The sequence below is a fragment of the Eleutherodactylus coqui genome, chromosome 3, assembly GCF_035609145.1.
Source record: "Eleutherodactylus coqui strain aEleCoq1 chromosome 3, aEleCoq1.hap1, whole genome shotgun sequence".
Classification (NCBI taxonomy): Eukaryota; Metazoa; Chordata; class Amphibia; order Anura; family Eleutherodactylidae; genus Eleutherodactylus; species Eleutherodactylus coqui.
The window spans coordinates 93021787-93039978 of NC_089839.1; positions in this window are offsets into that span (position 1 = coordinate 93021787).

An 18192-nucleotide genomic window follows, 5' to 3' on the forward strand; every position below is an offset into this window, starting at 1 on the left:
ACTTTGACCTTGGAGGGGTCTAAACTGTAAAAATACGGATGGTCTTTATTAGAGGGCGTATTTGTGTGACAGTGCAGTGCAAAAGGGCTCCAAAGCTGTCATTCTGCTAAACTGATGACAGAAAACACCTGTGTGGGTGTGGCAGGAAGGAAAGAAAAGTTTTGCTTCCTGCCATACTCTGAGCTCCTGAGTTCTCCTCAATGCTGAAGTAGACTGCCCTCTCTAGGATGAGGGCATGTTAGATCCCCGAGAGGGGCATATAGAGACCTGCTGCCCTTAGATAACTCCTGGAATGGACATATGTTTGCAGCACTAGAAGCCGAAGATCACCCCTGAGATGACTCCTTGAATGGAATGAAAATGATAATGATGGACTGTGCATAACATGTATGTTGAAAATAAATGGACTTTATTTTCATTGGAAACCACCCTGGATGTGGGTTTTCTGAGTGCTGCCAACTGTCTCAGAGTGAAAGACAGCGATCCTGAGCGGGTGATAATACCCCAGATTGTCACAAAGCTTTAAAATAGGAACTTGTTTGAGTGTGAGTGGGTGCCAGCTTTAGTAGGTACTTATTAGGCTTGAACTTCCTTTAATGAGCGCACTATTAGTTGAGCTTTTGGAATTGCTTTCTGATCAAGCTTGTCTTGGGTCAGGCATGGGTCAAAATCAGGAATATATGATAACTGAGGCTTTATCACAACAGCTATGAGACTAATTGCTTAGGAATCATTGAGGGAGGTTGCTTGCTGATCGGCGGGGGTGATAGCAGGTGATGGCTGCTGATTGGAGGGGGACAGAATTAGGGAACTTCATTGATGCTTGGGAAGGCATTGCTCTTTCATGTATTCACCAGAATAAATGAAAGTGTAAGAAAATAGGTGTTCGGTTTACCTTTACCATGTCTTGCTGCTTGACACTTGTGTGCATTAAACAGCATAAACAGCTGCTACAAATTAATCTATTATTTGCTTATCGCTTAAGTAAAAAAGTTACTATACATTGATAGAGAGTATGCATCACTATTATGTACCAAAAATTGCTACCATTGGAGTAAAAATGAAGATGCACCATTAGACTAAACATATGTGTCCAACCACTTTTAATCTTGAGGTTAAAATCACCTATCCAGTAGTAGGCACGTAGACACTAGTCTTCAATATCAGTTCCTTTTTCTGATCCAAGCTCTAGTTAGGTACTGTAATCAGCTTGTTTCAAAAGTCCGTCCTTTTGCAAGAAAATTTACACATTTACAAAACTTTCTTCACACTCAACAAAATATAGATTAGACCGGTTACAGATCCAGTTCAAAACACCGGAATAAATAGTCCTGCATGTGGTCCTTTTTCTTCCGCCCAAAAGCTGGGCACCTGAGCGTAAACCGAATGGACCCCATTATAGTTAATGGGGTTTGTTCGGCGCTCTTTGGTTCCGTCTTGATACTGAGCAATTTGCTTGCGGGGATTCCCATTTCCTGCTCCCCGAATGGATCAGGAAAACAGAATCCTGGGCGCAAGTGTGAAACCACCTTTAAGTATTTAAACATTATTGATCAAGATAGAGTATATGACAAGATGGTAGACTAAATTAATTTCTTTTACAGCACCACCTTTATTTGAAGCTATTGCAATACACCACTTATCTAAGTCTTTTATGTAAGTCAGTGGAAACTAGGAATTGAAAGCAATAATTTCTTCTCAGAGAGTTGAACATACTCAACCATATACAATTGATGCTTAGAGAAGTTCTCAAAGATGTGATGGAACTTTTGCGGCAAGGGTGCAATAAATTTAGTGTCTCTTAATATCCTATTGAGATATATGTCCCCTCAGAACTATAAAGAAAGACGAGGAGGTGTATGATAGAATGAGAAATGATAACAAAGGATTCAATAAAAAATTGTATTGGCTTACTTTTGTTAATAAAGAATGAGTAAGCAAAATTTCATAAAGAAGTCTTGTAATCGAAAAGTGCTAGAACAGTGTTAAATGGCAGAAGTCATATTCTTTCTTAAACAATAGTGTAGCCTTGAAATAGGGATTTTTCTGCATTTATACATGCACATTGTATGACTAGGTAATAAATAGCAATTGTTCATTGCTTACAAAACCAGTTCTGGGGAACAAACAGCTGAATAACCCCTTAAAGGAGATGTCCCGAGGCAGCAAGTGGGTCTATACACTTCTGTATGGCCATAATAATGCACTTTGTAATATACATTGTGCATTAATTATGAGCCATACAGAAGTTATAAAAAGTTTTATACTTACCTGCTCCGTTGCTGGCGTCCTCGTCTCCATGGAGCCGACTAATTTTTGGCCTCCGATGGCCAAATTAGCCGCGCTTGCGCAGTCCGGGTCTTCAGCTTTCTTCTATGGAGCCGCTCGTGCCAAAGAGCGGCTCCGTGTAGCTCCGCCCCGTCACGTGCCGATTCCAGCCAATCAGGAGGCTGGAATCGGCAGTGGACCGCACAGAAGAGCTGCGGTCCACGAAGGTAGAAGATCCCGGCGGCCATCTTCAGCGGTAAGTATTGAAGTCACCGGACCGCCGGGATTCAGGTAAGCGCTGTGCGGGTGGTTTTTTTAACCCCTGCATCGGGGTTGTCTCGCGCCGAACGGGGGGGGGGGTTAAAAAAAAAAAAACCCGTTTCGGCGCGGGACATCTCCTTTAAAAACCAGGTCTTTCTTTTCATTTTTGATTTATTTTTTTGGGACGAGTTGTTTTTTTTCAACGGTACTATTTAATGTACTATATAATGTACTGAAAAACATTTTTAAGTGGAGTGAAATGAAAAAAAACGCAAATCCACCATCTTTGCGCAGGTCTTGTTTTTACGGTGTACATACTGTAACTAAAATAATAATGATAATCATCTTTATTTGTATAGTGCCAACTTATTCTGCAGCGCTTTCAAGCAAGGGAGAACATAGACAGTACAACATTTACATGCAATGTACAATCAGTTTGAAACAAATGGGGTGGGGTGATACAAGAGGTACAAGGGGGATGAGGCAAGTGGGAACACAGGCAGTACATGTGGAAATCAGTAATTAGGAAGCCAACGGTGTGGGGGCGGTAAGGGGGTACAGGAGTAGAGGTCATATGCGATAAGCAGGGTGGAAGGTGTGGGGAGCCATAGGGAGGGGCAGGGGGACTAGGTCAGGAGATTTAATACGCCTCCCTAAAGAGGTACGTTTTTAAGGGAAAAATGGCATGATAACTTTCTTCTGTGGGTTAGTATGACTGCAATGATACCAAAATTTATATATAGATTTTCTTTGCTGTTCTGCTTTTAAAAACTCTTACAAGCTATGCCACAAGCATGGCTTGATGAGCAGTCAGCCGTGGCAGCCCCAAGTTGCCATGACAACCAAACAACAACTTGCAATTGCATCACAGGGAGCGAGGGGGAGTAGGGTGGACCTGTACTTTGACCTGGGGATTTAAAGGGTTAACAGCTGCAATCAGAGTTCACGACAGTGGGAGTCAGCTGTAAGAAACAGCCATTCCCCTCCATACAAACCTTGAACGCACAGAATGTAACTGTATTTACATCCTGTGTCATCAATGGGTTAAAGAGGTTGTCTGGTTTAGAAAGCATATTTGCATATACCCTTTTAGGTAAATCAGAAGTTCCATTAAGGAACCTCATTTATTAGCCAGAACTATATAGCGGATAGAATGAGTAATTCTTTTCTGGAGGACCCACTATGTCAATTCATTACTCAGGCAGTCCATTAATTTCAAAGAAAACTGTGTAAGGGCGAGCACCCACTGGCGTTTTTTTACCTGCGTTTTGCGTTTTGCGTTTTTCCTGCACAGGCATAGAGATAACATGTGTTCCTGTCCACTGGCGTTTTTTTTGCGTTGCGTTTGCGTTTTTAACATAGGAACTGTCAGTTGCATATGTGTCCTTATTTTTCTCCATGGAAATTAATGGAAAAGCCGCGAAAACGCCGCGAAAAACGCGCGGAAAAAACGCGGGAAACGCGGCGAAAACGCTGCGTTTTTTCCCGCGGAAAACGCAAACGCCAGTGGGTGCTCGCCCTAATGCTTCATTTCACCTATGTCGGCGCTGCAGGAGAATTGAACACCTGAAGCCGTTTTTCCACACATAATATAGCTGATTGCTGTGGTTTCCAGTAGTGACATAACATGTAGCAATGTTTTTTTCAGATGACCCTTCTAGCCAAGGGCTTAAAAAGATGAACATATGCATAACGCATATTTGTGCATGAACTAGGTTTGTAAATGGCCCTAAACGGGCTGATAGGCGTGTGTCAGGTCTTATTACTGTAATTTTGGCGCTCAAGACGCCAGTTCACACATGCACATATTACTCCCTTTCCATGGAATAGAATGGCAGTTGAACGCCAAATTAGTGCCAACTGTCTTCTTATTCCTGCATTTCATACAGGGTGACTCCCTCCCTTCCTTTTTTTTTAAGTTGCCATAGCCTTCTATGGCAGCTTTTTGCATACCGCGGAAGAAGGTAGGGCAAGGCCTATCATTTCTCACATGCAAGAATTTCATGCACACAAAAACCTCTGCACACACGTTCAGCTGTCGAAGCCATAAAAGGGATTACCAAAAGTGAATAGACCTTTTTAATTAGTTGCTGTATTTATTGCACACACAACTTTTTTAATGCTCTGCAAACTAGTTATACAGAGTTGAAATACGCCACCTCTCCAGTTTTATAAGTAGGCTCACAGAGTTTTTTCTTCTGTCAGATCCTGTATGCTTTCCATAAGATTGAGATATGAGGCAAAACAGAAATAGAACAATTGCAAGCACATGTAAGAGGTTGTGTTTTGGATGAGGATCAGCATTTTTTTCTTAAGGCGAAGCTGTAGGCTCTTCATGCACCACTGTATGTTGCCTCTGTGATGCATCATAATCTCCTCCTGAAGCAATGCCTCTAGGAGAGAATATTTCTGTAATATGGCATGTGTTGGAGCATGTCACCATTTTTTTTTCATAGGTTTTGTTTCTGGAACTATATCTAAAATCCAATCTGTATACATGTAGCTTCTCATAAAAATGGTTATATGTATGTTTACTGCAGTAAAATGGCATGGTTGTTTATGGTGTAACTATACAAGTCTGATTCATAGTGCCTTATAATTAATATCTCTTTTACATCCATAGCTGCAGTCTTGGCGGGTCTGTACTGTAATCAGGTTTTCTATCAATATTTCCCTAATAACACTGTTAGCAAAGTTTCTACCTTGTTTGGGTTTAGACTGGAGGTCGCTTTTTAACAAACTAACTGAACTTCGTGTAAGATATTCCCAGTAGTAAAACAGATTAATGTAGAAATTAATTATGTAACTGTCCTGGAGTTGAGGAATGAGCAAATGAGCAAAAAACATTAACATTCAGGAAGATTTCTTGAGCCGAAGGACCTAAGAACTGATTAGGCATAGAAAGTCTACTTTGAGGCCCTAACATCCATCTTACAGTGTTGTGTCATTTATTATGTGGTCATTTATTATTTCTAGATACACACCTAAATCCCTGTTGGAAATTAACCATCTTCATTCAAAACAAATTATAAAAATTTGCAAGCAACTACCAGGATATAGACATTAGGTGACCAGAGGGGTTGTTGATTCGGGTCTTGGAGTTAGGTAGAACTCAAACGTTGATCCAAGGATTCTTCTGGCTGCCATTATGGAGTCGGGAAGGAATTGTTGCCTCCAAATGTGCTAAATTGGCTTCTGCCCAAGGTTGGGACATCGAAACCGATATATTGAAATATTGATATATCGCTAATGCTTTGGCGATACTTTTCATCGATATTGTTATGTCCGATATATCGGTAGCATCGATAGTTTAAGTCGATATAATATTGATTTTTGTAAAGAAGAAACATGTATTGTGGTCTAATGACCATATTTTCTCTCTTTAGATTCTGCCCTTTCCTTTGTGTTGGCACAGGATGTAGTTTTGCTCTAGGCACTAATGAACTTATAAACAAGTTCTAGAAACTTTTGGAAAGTGTCACCAATAAGGCTTGCTCCAGGCAAAACGACTCTCAGAAAAAGTGGGGTCTTCGGCCCCTTTTCCACATGCGTTTGTTCATCACGTTAGATGCAGGCTCTGAACGCTTGCATTTAACGTGATGGCTGTGGGCAATGCTTTCTAAATGAAAGCATTTCCACATGCAGATGGAGGGCTGCGCTCGTTTATACATCCCCGGAGAGGGAGACATTACCCGATTAAATATAGGTTCACGTGCAATACAACTTATGTCATCTATGTCATCACATGCCCGTGTGGCCTCATCTATGTAGGCGAGACAACAAAGGAATGCAGAACTAGAATATCGAAGCACAAAAGTACGATCCGTACAGAAAAAACTGATGTACCTGTCGTCAGACATTTTTTGGAATTCCACCATGCTATGTCAACTCAAATTCCAAATAATAGATTGTGAGCCACCTAATAAGAGAGGGGGTGATAGAGAGAGACGTCTAAAACTCAGGGAAGCACGGTGGATTTTTGAATTAGATGCATTGCAACCCCATGGGCTTAATCTAGAATATGATCCTCTGTCATTGCTCTAAAAATTGATCCATCTATTTTTGTATATATTTTAATTCTTGTTTCTTTTATTCCCACAGACCATGTGCCGCCATCATTGCTGTGTCCACAACCGTCCACACTCTCCACATCACAATTGATTATTGTGTTTGGCCACTAGAAGATGTATATCTCTGAGTAACCAATGGCCGAATTGTATTTAGTATCAATGATGAATGGTTGCGATGTACTCAGCACCAATAAAAATACGTTGTATTTGCAGATCTGTATTTTGGTTCATATAGACTACGTGACTCATTTTGTATAGCAATTAATAATATAGGTTTTGCACTATAGAGAAACATGTAGTCATTTGTTTTATCTATAAAGAATTTCTCTTTTGAAAAAGTTTTCTCTTAATATCTACATATTATGGATTGCTACTAGCGTTCTTTAGCGCTCTGTTTTTGTAGTTCAAAAGATAGTGTAAAGTTTCTATGGCTACAATTCGGCTCGGCCGTGCATATCAGCAAAGGACGCTTGAGGTTTCCATGGTAACGCTCTGCCGCAGCTGTTGCTGGAGACTGATAGAACAGGGAAAGCACATTTGTAGTCTCGCGAGAACCTGCCTCCCGATACCGTTAGTGGCAACGAGCGGTGGTTGTCGTCATCACGCATCCAACTACATGGTACTTTGGAATCCAGGGGCGCATGCGCAGGTCTGGACTTTGAACACCGGACTGTGCTGTGATGTGTTTATGCGGCGCGACGCCTCCTGATGACGTCGGACGCCGCTCCAACGTGAGGGACGGTACAATGGTTGTGGAGCAGCATGGATGACGGTAATTGCATGGTTTTCAGCTGTATGTGGGCGGTTTTAATTATGTGTTTGTGTGGTGATAGGTGGAGGGATTGCATAAATACTCTGTATGTATCATGTAGACTTTATGCACTTGAAAAAGACCCTCAGTTGGGTCGAAACGTTGTGTGTTTTTTACTGGACTTTTCTGACTTAATAAACAAGCATCTGCTGATGCACTTTTAAAGGAAACCTAACCACTTTTGGCGCTGCTCATTGCTATCTGTATGCGGTCACGTCCAGAAAAGGAGATGTGACATGTCGTGCGTTCAGCGTCTAACGTGAACGCAGTGCCCATAGAAAAGATAGGAGACCCATATAACGCAATTATAATTGCGTTCGGGGCACTGCATTCACGTTACCAGGCCCTGCATTGTTTACAAGCTGCCATGGAGACCATTGGTCACTCAGTGGCAACTTGAAAAAATGCAGGGCACGCAACTCCACAAACACACAGAGATCATGCTCACATCCCGACAGAACTTTCTTTGTACTTAAAAATGCCACCTCCAGGTCGTTTAGGAGACAATCCTTTTAAAATTTGGAGGGGTATATGTCAACCCTACTCCAATTTGTACTAGCTTGGTAGAAAATATCTTTCTGTAGTTGCTACTTCGGTTCCTGCAGAAAGAATGTTTTCAAAAGCTGGTGAAATGTTTGTTCGAAGGAGCATTTTGAAGGAAGAGCATGCGAGCAAATTTATATTTCTTGGCTCACTAGATAACTATTATTGGTGCCAATGATAAAAAACTTTTCATATACTTAAAGGGGTTGTCCCCCTCCCGGCAGAAGAAGGCTTTGGTCGGCGCCATGGAGACGGGGACGCCAACACCGGAGGGGGTAAGTGTATAACTTCTGTATGGCTCATATTTAATGCACGATGTATATTACAAAGTGCATTAATATGGCCATACAGAAGTAATTAACCCCACTTGCTTTCGCGGGACAACCCCTTTAATTTTAATTATGTTTCATCTATAACTTTTTATTTTCATTTGTAACTTTGATATATTTTCATGATGTTATTAATAGTTGTAAGTTAAAGAAAACTATAATTTTTTTGTTGATTGTGTTGCTTTATTAGCCCTAGACCTGTTTTATTTTTATACAGCATTTAAAAAAGTCGATATATCGAAATATCGATAGTTTTCCACCGATATTTTACAATAATCAATCGTTTGTTCAGCAATAGTCAAAACTATCGACTATCGATATTTTTGTGTCAATGTCCCAACCTTCTGCCTCATTAGGGGTCTTTTGCCTTCCTCTAAATCAGCAAGAAAGGGGGTAGAAACGAGCTGAACTAGATAGACACTGTCTTCATTCTGCCTAACATGCTGTGTTACTATGTATGTCACCAAACTATAGAAAAAGACTGAGCATGAATCCAAAAATAAAAAGTTGGTAAAAAATATTATTAGTCCACATATACATAGACCACACCACAAAGAGGTGAGGAAGGAAATAAATGCATCAGCAACCGAGATTAAAATTATAGAAGAACTTACCCATCCTTCCACATAGTTACATTGCTGTATTAGATAATATCCTATCAGACGGCTTCAACTGCATGAAGCACAGTTTCTGCTCAAGTTTAAGAATACTCTGATACATTTACTAGTTTGTCCAGCCAGCAGTTACTCTTCAATTGGCCTAACTATCATTAGGAGTTGTACCTGCAATGCCAGCCTGAACGGATGCAAAGTGGACTCTGTCTGCACTGACAGCGGGCCTGAAGACCAGCTGATCAGCAGTGATCCTGAATAGTGGACTTGAGGATGGGTCATCAATAATTAAGTTCTACGAAAACTCCTGACTGAATTCATATAGTGGAATCTGCGATCGTCATCCGCAAATCACACGCATTGAAATGGAATTTTGCTGAGGACTGCGTGCAAACAGCCACCATTGAAGTCAATGTAGGCTGTCCAACTCGCAGCCCATGCACGATTAACATTGTGTATGGACTGCGGGTACCCTCATCATCGCCTATCAATGGCACAGGTAATGCAAATATATATTTTCTAATATGTCTGCGCATGACCGCCTGTGAGCCTCCTCAGTCATTTGCATTACAGATAATGCAGGTACCCGGGGTTGCCAGCCGAGGTCACAGCTAGATTCTGCTGGCTGTATCTGTCTCACCCAGGTGCAGGCAGCCTTAATGTGTTTAATGCCTTTGCAATGGTTTTTGTTTGTGTTACAATAACTTGTTGCAACAAGTTATCAACGTTGGATTACATTTTGCTACATCTGTAATAGTGAATGTATTTTTACATTAGCCTTTAATGTTTCTATGCTTTCTTTCTCTTTTGATGTTAATAATCCAGAGCAGGAAACAAGTATCATTCAACAAAAGTGGGGCTTATTGGAATGCTACATGACCCAAATGCTTTCATAAGTGTTTCTGCTAAAATGTAATCTTTTTGATACGTAGGTTAATTCTCATGTATCCCTGGAAGTGTATCCGACACCTCATAAGAAGTAATGTTTTCTAGAACGTTCAGTATCAATTAACTTTATTCTTTCACTTCGTTCCAAACAAAAAGGTATTTAAAGGACTTTTGCCACTAAGAAAAATCCTTTGAGCTCTCACATACATGAAGACGTCTTCTACAATGCCAAGTCATACTATTCTTCTTTCTGCTGGCTTCTCTTTAAAAGAATACTCTGGCTATTCCCTCTCCTAGTATTAACACTCTCACGCATACTACTATAATAAAATATACAAGTTTTACATGATTGCTGCCAGAAGTATAATCACAGCATGATGGTAGAGAAAAGCTATGCGTCTTTCAGAAACTATACTGGATTATACCGGTATGTTCTGATGTATAGTTTCTTCACACTTTGCATGTTGGTTGTGGCTTTTGTTACCACAATGGTAATATATTACATTGCAGTGGACTTATTTTTTACTAACAAATACTATTGATACAATGTAACTTTTTGAAACAACAATATGCAACATAAACAAAGCACAAGAAAGGTTCCAATCGATGGCACTGTTCTTGCATACATCTTCATATACTAAAGTATGAAGCATCCGTTGACCTCACAGGTGGTGCTCTGCACATTGAAGTCCACAGTAGATATTCAATTAAAAAGATTATGGCACTGACCATAGCCTTTCACCTATTATTATTTAAGATCACATTATATCCAGACTCAAGAGGACTGTTCAGCCACCTAGCCAACAGCTGTTTCATATTCCTTACTATCTAGTGGGTTTTTCTGCTGTTTTCTTGATGTCTTTCTCCTTTAAGTTTAATATGTGTCTACCTGTCTGTTCATCTGTCTTTATCTAAGAACAGACAGGAGAGGAAAAACCTGGAAAATGTGATAAAAGGATTCTGTTCAGGTGCAAGTTTGCAAATAGGCTAGGTTTGACTGTATATATTAAGCCTCATTCACACTTATTAATTAAAATAAATAGTTAAATAAACATGGCTTATGTGACAGCCAATGTGATAACTAGCAAAAGTGCAAATCACTTTACTTACCTAAAATGACATTTTTGTTCTAAATAATCACTCTAAATTACTGCCCACTAGAGGTCTCCCTTCCTTCTTACTTGCTGTCCACTGCCTGTTGTCATGTAAAATGTATTTGTCCCAGTAGAGATACGGAGAGGTATTACAGAAAGTGGGGGTAAGTCTTTGCTTGCTGCTGTCTCATTCTGCTTATATAAGTCTATGGTGAGGAAGGGAATAAGAGGAAGGAACTATTGGGGGGAGACACTAGCAAAAAAAATCACACAGAGATGTGGTTGCGGCTTCTAGTGGCGGTTTTAACCCCTTAGTGTTTTTGATTTATTATTTAGATTCTTTTATTATAAATATAGCAAAAGGGCTTTTTTAAACCGTACTTTTTAAAGTAATCTGCAAAACATTATTGATCATATTTTTACTTTTTTTCCCCCCACAGGGAAGAACAACTTATGATGCTTTGATTGCCTCTGCAGTATGATGTAAAGCCATAGTATTATATCATACTGCAATCTGACAGGCAGTCTATCAAGCCACCCCACGGGGATGGCTTGATAGGCATTCTGCCATGACAGCCCTGGGGCCTTTCAGAAGGCCCTTAGCTGTCATGACACCCGCATGGCACTCTGTGATCTCATCACGGGGGGGCATACGGGACCCCTAAACATTATTTGGGGGATTTAAATGCCGATGTCAGAATTAACAGCAGCATTTAAAGGGTTAACAGCCCTAATCGTCTGCACACCCTATCGGGGCTGTTGCCACTGGGTATTGGCTGTAAGAAACAGCCGACACACGGGATATATGAAGGGAAGTCGCCATGCAGTCTCCCTCCATACACGTCTTGCAACTGCAGAATGTAAAAACACTATAGGCCAGTCACTAAAGGGTTAAGTGACTGTTTTATCTTTATTCCAGTGCTGGATTCACATTTACACTGTTCAGTACTAATCTATAATGTTCTCCATGCTGCTGTTGCTTCTGATGGTGTGCTATACAGAGATAGGTGAGCAGGATTTCCTCTATGTTCTATGTGCTGTCTATTGGAGACATCATAGTAGCTAGTCTCCACCCAGCAGCTCAGGGAAAACTGAAAATTAGAGATGGAGCCAACTGAGGGGAAAACTGGTGAAAAATGCCATATACAAGTCATATATTGCCCAGTGTTACCCCTCATATAGGTGAGGAAGGGTATCCTTGTATCCTTTTTTTTCTTTGGGAGAGAACCTAGAAGCTATAGAACCTAGAACCTATAAGGCCATCCATGCTCCCCTTGAGAAATATGCAAATGGGAAGATGGAACAATACTTCTACAACACCACCCATTGAAAGTCAATGTAAAACATTTTAATAAGCCTTGTAACAATAATGGGGAATTGTGAGCCAAACACCAGAATCTTCTCCAAAAGGAGAAGCTAACCATGTACAGGAAGACTGTTTTGGGGTGATTGTCCCTCATTACTGTGCAGCAGATTTCTTGCTGGGGTAGTTAGAGTTCTATAGATGTGGATCAGGAAGGATATTGTTTCTCCTTAGGGAGAGCATCTTGAAGCCAGACTGTTTACTGCAAAAATGACCAAAAATGACTACATGATTTGTTCTTTTTCAAACATTTTTGACTAATATTTAGAGCAAATGACTGTCAAATAGCATGCAATACCAAATAATGTATGTGTGGAAATACAGTGAATACCTTCATAAAATAACATTGGCTCCGTATTCAAGATTTTTTACTTATGGCCAAAACATTCAGTTTGTTAATAAGGCCTTTTGCCCTTAGTAAGTAGCTCATTAATATGATATTTTTAAGCAATATAGCATTTGTTGTTGATGCTGCATTGGACGTGACACTGCATAAGTAAAATTGGTCACCTGGCCTCAAACTTATAACACTTACATATATATAGAAGCCCTGTTAACTGCATCCTGGGTAGAACAAATTCAGAGAGACTTGAAACCTAACTTGCTTCCACCACGACAAAGACATTGTATATATAATTTGACATTCCTTCCCAGCACTTAGCATCATGAGCATGTCACTCTAATTACTATTTCAGGGATAGCTAACCTGCTACAGCTGAAAGTACAATATCACATTGAGAAAAAAATCTGAGTGAAGGGCATTTTGCATTTTAAGGCACAAGCAGCATCTGAAGAAAGGGTTTATGCATTATATAAAATTATCCAGGTGAGCAGAATAGAATAAAATGGGCAGGAAAAGGAATTGCAGACCACAGAATACTGATAGAATGAGTTTTCCTTTTATTGTTGCTACCAAAAATTCCTTCTCTGTGAAATAAAACCCCATTTAGGGCTAATTTACGTGAACGAATTTGCGCAGCATATTGTGCATGCAAAATTTACACACACTAAATATAGTGAATATAATCCATTAATTTCAATCGGTTTGTTCATATGATAATATTTTGAGTGTGCATTTCAGTCATGCAAAAAATGTAGCATGTTATATTTTGCGTGCCTATTGCGCAAAAACATTGCACGTATTAAATAAATTTTACTTAATTGTCCATTGAAATAAATGGGAGCATGCTTGAGTGGTTTTTTTTGCACATCTGCATACACATGACATGCGCGCAAATAAAATACAGTGAAACACGCATAGGTATGTGCAAAAACACAACACTCATTGTGGAAATTCACTCATAAATGTGCTTGCACCAGTGTACAGCCAGCCTTAGGCCTCTTTCACATGGCCATCAGTTTAACGCACCGATAGCCGCGTTAAAACAGCATGGCTCTCAAAGCGTTAAATCATGTGAACCAAAAAAGAGCTGTGACTAAGTCGCGGTTATTCTCCACAAGTTTACATGGTTGGCTGTGGCGTCTTGCAGTGTATTGATGCCACAGCCATAATATCCCTCAGCCACTAGGACAGAGACGTGGGGGATGTTAACCCCTTAACACTCCAGGACGTATAGTTACGTCCTGCACATTCGGGGTTATGTAGGGAGGGGGATCGTAGGTAGATCTCACTCAATATATCGTGGCTGCTGGCTGTTTCTTATAGCCAGCACCCCCCAAAAAAACAGCTCTGAATTAACTACGCGGCTCATCAGAGCTGTTAACCCTTTAAATGCCGCTGTCAGTTATGACAGAGGCATTTAAATCCCCTGACCGATGGGGTCTCGCACTGCCCCCAGCTATAAGATCGCGGGTTGAAGTGGGGGTGTCATGGCAGCAGAGGAGGCCTTCTAAAAGGCCCCCAGGGCTGTCATAACTGACTGCCTATGGCATGACTTGATAGAATGCCTATCAGATCACAGTACAATGTAATGCTATGGCATTACCTTATACTGCAGGAGCGATCAATGCATCAATGCAAGTTCATGTCCCCTCTGGGGACTTAAACACAAAGTAAAAATAAGTTCTAAAAAGTTTTACTAATTATTAAAAAAAATAAAAGTTTAAAAATACCCCCTTTTGGCATATTCATAATAAAATAATCTAAATAATAAAACAAAAATACATATTTGATAGAGATGAGCGAGCATACTCGCTAAGGGCAATTACTCGAGCGAGCATTGTCCTTAGCGAGTACCTGCCCACCTGGAAGAAAAGATTCGGGTCCCGGCGTGGGTGAACGGTGAGTTGCGGGAGTAAGCAGGGTGGAGCGGGGGGAGAGAGGGAGAGAGAGATCTCCCCTCCATTCCCCGCTGCTCCCCGCCAGCACCCAAATCTTTACTTCCGAGCGGGCAGGTACTCGCTAAGGACAATGCTCGCTCGAGTAATTGCCCTTAGCGAGTATGCTCGCTCATCTCCAATATTTGATATTGCTGCATCCTTAAAAGTTCTATCTATCAAAGTAACGCATTATTTACCCCACATGGTGAACGTTATCAGAAAAAAAAAAACCAAAGAATGCTAGAATTGTGCTTTTTTGGTCACCCCATCTCCAAGAAAAAATGTAATAAAAAGCGATTAAAAATTATCTTTGCATATATAAGGCCTTAAATTAGCCAATCGGGAAGATCGAAATAGAAGAAATAATGCAAAATTCCGAGGCATCCCAAAAAGAATTCCTCCATCTAAGCTGAAAAAATTTCTGCTTACATATTTTAAAGCTATGCTATCATCATGCCCCATCCAAGAACTTCTTATTGACAAGGCACATAGATTGCAAAAGCTAAATTCCATTCTGAAAATGTGCTGCGCGATGTTATTGCTAGGATTCATTTTTACCACATTAGGGAAGCTCTTTGGTTCGCAGGTCGCGCTAAGAAAAAAATTCTCAGCCCTTTCACAGATATTCTGCTATTCTCCGATTTATCATCAGCTTCTATGTAGGCAAGAAGATCATTTTGGGGGATTACAGCAGCTCTCATGTATTTCAAGATTTCTTGTAGCTGATGTTTTCCTCCTAAACTGCTGGTACAAAAAGATAAATCCCTAACTGTAATTGCCTAACCTGAAGAAGGAGTCAAACTCCTTGAATTTGGGGGATCCCCCTTCCCACACACAAACCAAATCCTTCCTCAAGAAAAACAACTAGGCAGACACCGAATTGAAGTTAAAAGACTCCGAAGCGCAAAAGCTTTAACTCTCTACTCATTATAATGAGGTGGTAATCCACCCACAGGCAGACTTCTCCCCCAACACAAAGAGCAGTTAATTTTATCTGTTAATTTCACTAGTTTCAGTTATTACACGTGTAGTAACCAAATTTTCATAAGGTTTCTAATTTTTATATTCTCTAGAAACCAAGACATTACTTATTTTCTCTATTTCTCACCAGAGGCACACTTTCTGCTGCTACCCACCAAGGTTCCACTTATGTCCACATTCATTTTTCATCTTCGAGGTCACTTAAAGTTATGTTAATAAATACATAGGGTCTAAATTCTCTCTTTAAAAGAGCTTTGGTGTGTAAAGACAGGGTCCTGGTGGATGCCACCCTTTCCAAGACTTTTAAGATAACTAATGGAACTCGTCAAGGGTGCCCCATATCTCCCTTAATATTCTCCCTAGTAATCGAATCCCTAGCTGGGATAATCAGGTCCAACATAAATATCAGGGGGATTTTGTCTGGGTCTACACAACATAAGATAGAATTGTTTGCAGATGATGAAATCCTGACCCTGTCGGACCGAATTTGTTTCTTGAGAGAATCACATAAATCCATTTCACGATTGTAAGGTCTGCTACTCATGTCTGCCGCCCTCTTGCAGTTCCAGGCACCCGCAAGCATCATTCTGCTATTTCTGTGCATATGGACCCTATCTATCTGTTTTCGTCCAGTACTAAGAAAGTTAACCACTCCTGTGGCTCTCAGCTCAGCTGTGGGATTAATGGACAATCACTATCCTATTTAAACTGAGCTGGTCTACTTCTTTGTTGCGTCAGTATTGGTGTGGTTTCCTTTTTCACTCTACTGCTAGGTCTTCTGTCTTTGGACTATTCAAATCTATTGTGACCTTTACCTGCTTATCTTGTTTGTTTGTTTGCCTTGCGCTGTGTCTCTGTATGTGTGTCGATTTCCTTTCTGTCTGTGTTTCATTCTCGTCTCTGTAGTAAGTTAGTTCTGTGCAGTGTCTTCATTTCTATGTTTTAGTACTTAATCTCTGTTTTCTGTCAGGGCTAGTCAGTCCTAAGGTTCCAACGTGGGGCCAACCTTATTAGGGCGATTACCCTGCTTGTAGGCAGGGCCCCTTCCATCTCCCTGTGTACCTTAGGGCCATTTACCCATCTGTAGGTATTACTTCTGCTGGGGTCAGTTGCCAGTCACCCGGTCCGGTCCAAAAGCCAGGCTGGTTGGTTAGCTCAGTGGGTCCACATCCAAAATCCGTAACATTTTAACAATAATTTAGCCAAGTCTCCTACTGTAAATTAAATTCTAGTAAATCGCAACTTTTGGGTATCAGTATCCCGGACACCCTGAGGAGGGACATCCAACAAGAATTCCCATTTACCTGGCGACTAAACAACATACCCTATTTAGGGATCCAATTGTGCTTCCTGCTCTCTAACCTAGTAACAACTAATTATTTGCCTATATTATCTTCCCTCCAGAAGGAATTAAACCTTCTCTCCAAACATGAACTCTCCTGGATTGGCTGCATTGCCCTATATAAGATGCCAATATTGCCTAAAATACTGTACTTCTTTCAAACACTAATTATATCACTCCCACAATATATAACTAAACTCCAATCACAGCTATCTAAATTCATTTGGAACTATAAAAAGCCCAGAGTAGCGTCATCTATCATATACCTACATTGCAGACAGGGAGGTCTGAGAGTACCTTGCCTAAATTCTTCATATCACTCCATTGTTTTGCGCCAAATGAAGGAGTGGGGATGAGGACCTCCCTATACTAGCTGGGCAAATTTGGCACTTTCCCTTATTGACAACAAAACCCTAAAATTCCCTTATAATAGCCCATTCTATTATCAGCATGAATTCAAGTACACAGTTGACTCCTTTATCCCTGCCTCTTTCTCCTTCCATGTCAGCAACACTTTTTTCCTGGTCTTTCAGCCTAAAAAGGGGGGCTCGAAACACCAAGAGAGTGTCCATCAACATACCCATAGAGACATTTTAATTTCTTATAGCAAATCTTTGTGTAAAGAGTTGGCTGCTTAAAGGTATTATTTATATTAAGGATACAATGTTAGGAAATAAGATAAAGACCTTCCTGAAAATAATGCCGGAGTTTGGAGTCCCTGCGGGTGAATATTTTAAGTATATGCAGATAAGCTTATTCTTCAAAACTATCAATGGTGACTCAGTGGAACTTCAGAATAAATTATCTTCGCTACTCTGTGCTTTACCCTGGAAAAAAAGTTCACATGTTCGACATATTCTCAGGATATATGAGAGAATCTAAAAAAGCATACCTATTAAATTGGGGAAAAGACCTATCCAAATGCTATTCTTGTAAACAATGGCTTGCAGCGTTTCAGTGGGCCAATAGATCGACTTTGAATACGCCACATTTAGAGGTCCGCTAAAACTGTTAACCAGATGGTATTTTACCACAATACAATTAGCCAGATTCTTCCCAGAGGTGGATTCATCATGCTGAAGAGGCAGCAGGTTCCCTGATGCATATATTTTGGGGGTATCTCTCTGTTCTTCCCCTTTGGAATGGTGTATTTTACTTGGTTGTAAAGATTTTGGGTGTGAGACTTCCTAGGATCTCTGTTATGGCTCTCCTACTACTGGAGGTTGACGTTATTCCCCCTTGTTACAGAAGGTTGATATGCCATATTCTGTTGGCAGCTAAGAACTTTCTTACTAGACTTTGGAAATCCTACAAGATGCTGCTACTTGAAGATTTAATCTCTGTAGTCACA